Genomic DNA, 3,658 nt, shown 5'->3' on the forward strand with positions numbered 1-3,658 from the left:
TGGAAGCACAAAGCAGACACTGGTGCAGCATCACAAATGGGAGGTTGCCAGTGTACATAGACATGTCTCTTCCCTCCAGGGACGTGGAGAGTACATTGATGCTACAGACTCCAGTGAACCCAAATGAGCTCTCAAGTTGCTGCTCGGGTTTAGGGAGCAGTCCAGGCATGACAGCCCAGAGCTCAGGGCAGGCTAATTTACCCTGCCAAAGTAGTAAGTGGCACAATCACAAGAGAAAACCTTGGGGAAATTCACCCCGTGTCTATCCCTGTGTACCGCTTGTCCAACTTAGAGTGGTGTCTAGGTCTCATGGTGACCCTCCAGGCAGGATGAGTTACACTGAGGAGAGACCAAGAGATATTACTGAAGAGCTGCAGGGATCAGCAGCCCTGACCCTGTTGCCCTCGTCTGCCATATCAGTAAGCTGGGAGCTGGAACACCACATATTTGAGGCAATGGAATTTGCTGACAATACAGAAGCAAGAAAAGCAGCAGCCAGCACAGAGGAGGAGGGTAATCCATGTTCAAACATCAGAGACACAAGAGGCAGTATTTAAGGCACCCAGATCAATACACGGCTGCAATTCTGCATTTCACACACACACAGTCTCAGCAGAATCTGGGGAGATGTAATAATGTAGGATAACCCTGTAACCCTTCAGTACCCAAAGCTTAACAGCAGGAGGGAAAAGCAAGAGGGATTCTGGTCAGCAGCTTCTTCAGAGCATCATAAATTACTAATAGAGCCATGCATGCAATACTAGTGCCAGCAGTGACAAGCCCCGGCTGGGGACGCACACTCCCTCTGGGCTGGGAGAGGAGCCAAATGCTAGATAATAAAAGAAATCACCTGCAAAAGCTCTTGCCTCTTGCAGTGAATGATGACTTGTTCCTGACATGCTGCCAGCCCTCAGCACCTGGGTTGTTAATGCCTTGATTGAGTGATGGAAGGGCACCCAGTGCAAACCACAAAGGCACTGTGTTTGGCAGGCAGCACCAGTGAAGCCGTTCAGTCGTGTGTGCTCAAAAAGACCAAAGTCAAACATCACTCACCCAGGAGCTGTGGTGCCCTTGGGAATGGGGCTCCCTGTGCTCCTCCGAAGCTTGAATGAGTCACGAGTGGAGCTGTCTCCCACACAGTCAGGAGAGCATTTATACGATGCCCCAGAGATAAGGCAGTGCACAGGTTAAACATAAACCTTTACAGACTGCAAAGAACTGGGCATGAGAAAGGGAAAATATCCGTGTGTCAGGGAAGGCTGTGTGCTGGGCAGAGGAAATGCCCAGGAGCCCCTGGCTAAGGGCAAGAGCGGAGGGGGAGATGGTTGTGGCAGTGGGGAGGAAGTGTCTTTGCTCCTGTATCTCCCCAGGGCCCAGGCCCTGAGCCAGCCCCATGCAGTGCTGTATCCATCCCTGGATTTATTAAGCAACACAATGAGCCTCTGGAGGGACAGAGGGCTTTGATGTTCTGATGAGCTCCTCCCCTGCCTCCCCCACACCAGCCTTTGCAATGAGCCCTGCAAGATTTGAAGGCAGCAAGGAGGGAACGGACCTTATCCTGCTTGGGACAAGTGCCTCCTGAGAGGTGCTCAGCATGCCTGCCTGTCCTCAGTGAGCGCTGACAGTACCCAGCCCCACTCTGGAAGCCAGAAGCGCTTGCAGACTCAGGCCCAGGGAGTGCCGTGTTCTCCCCTGTTTGCCTCTGGCAGCCGGCAGGCTATCTCCAGCATTTCTGCTGTGATGACAATGAGGTAATCCAGTTGCCCAGTGCCCTTTGTGTGGGTGATAGCGGTCAGCCTGCTGTGCCCCTTTGTCAGAAGGGATTATCAGAGCTGACTCCAGAAAGGAGAGAAGCCACATTGGCACAAAAGCACACAATCCCTCTGCCACAAGCTCCCCAATGGGGCAAGGAGGTGATAGGAAGAAAGTGAGAAGAAGCTGGAGATGCAGCCAGTATGCTTCCTCCCCCCCTTAGCATTTGCACAGTGATCTGGCTTATGAACTGCTCATGACAGAGCAATGAATTGACTGCTCAAATGCCTCATAACACCAGAGGTGAGGAGTGCTCCTGCCACAAGGAACCCTCTCCCCCTCCTTTTTCCCCCGCCTTCTCCAGACCCACTCATTTCTAGATGCAAACCCCACTTATACATACCCGGAAGGCCTCATCATGAGAAAGAAAAGAGCCTGTGGTCTGTAGCACTGTTTTATTAGCCATCAAACACATCAGATCAGCACATCGCAGGGGCGAGGGACAGCATTGTTAGAATCGCTTCCATTATCAGCTGCAGGGATCTTGCTCGCAGCAGGTCTGCTCCCAGCAGGCAAAGACCTCTGCAGTCTGGAAAAGAAAATTCCCTCCAAGCCCAGCTTCAGAGAGAGAGAAATGTGGTGAGTCTGAAATCAGGCAGCAGATGGGCAGGGTGGTACCTTCCAGACTAACTGGTTCAGAGGTGCCTCTCTGCCCTAACTTCTGCTTTTAGAGACAGGAACTTTAAACTAGATTTTTCTTTCCAACAAACCTCATGCTGAGACGTCTTGGGAAGAATGGAAGTTTGGCGTTAGACACAGGAGTGCTTGAACATTTCAGCCGCAAACATGGGGACACGCACTTCACTGTCCAAGCTTCCCTCTGACGTAAGCAATCCGGCCCCAACCCCATCAGAGCACTTTCCTGATCAGAACAAGAGAAGAGAAGAACTGTGCACAGAGGGTCATCATATTTGGTCCTAGTAAAAGAAGCAACAGTTCCCACTTGACTTACTAAGAGATTTTCCCCGATATATAAAAGTTGCTTGTGGTGTTCTTCCTTTTCCCAACCTCTGGTAACACAATCCACTCTTGCCAAGACTGTTGGTCTAGTACTATGCTACTTGGCACTGTGACTGTGGCGTAACCAAGATCCTCCCATTGGGACGCTGTAGTAGACTCTCACGGGGGTGCCCGCCTGCAGTGCGATGGACAAGTCTCCACCCTCAACTGCACCAAGTCATTCAAGGCCAGGAAGAAGGGGATCTCCACTTCCAGGTACAGTAAAATCACCTGAACCAATATCATCACCATGGTATCTCCCCTGCAGTAGCAGGGGGTTGACAGCAGGCTGCAAACCTGCTTGCAAAGCTGGATAACCGCTCAGGCAGTTCGTCCAGGGTGAGCTCTGTGCTACCACAGTGACAACCAGTTTACAACTAGCTTGGACATGTCCCCACAATCTGCAGTCTTCCCTACCTCAAAGGTCTCTTCCAGTGGTGATTTCCCTAGCAAGTTTTGGGTGAAAAAGCATTTGCTCCTGGTGAAGTTTAGCTCTTGGACTGGCAGCCTTGGAACATGTGAATCCTAGAGTCAGTCTCCTGAGTACTGAGCCTCATTACCAGCTGGAATACTTGGCTACTTGCTTTCCAATGAAGCAGAAACCTGGTGACTCGTTGTATCAAGGGCTCGATAGCACAGTCAGGAAAAGTTCAAGGGCAATTCTACCTCTATCATGTACTTTCCCAACTGCCACTGAAGTTGTATTGCAGTGAAGTATCCTTTACTTCCAGATCTGGGATCCCAGAGCAGCATGAGGCAGTCGCAGCCATCCCCACAAATGGGGCCATGTGCTGTGAGGTTGGGGGATCTATTTTTTGTTGACTCTTTTGGAAATGGAAAGGGAAAG

The sequence above is a fragment of the Alligator sinensis genome, unplaced genomic scaffold (assembly GCF_000455745.1).
Source record: "Alligator sinensis unplaced genomic scaffold, ASM45574v1 scaffold98_1, whole genome shotgun sequence".
Taxonomy (NCBI): Eukaryota; Metazoa; Chordata; order Crocodylia; family Alligatoridae; genus Alligator; species Alligator sinensis.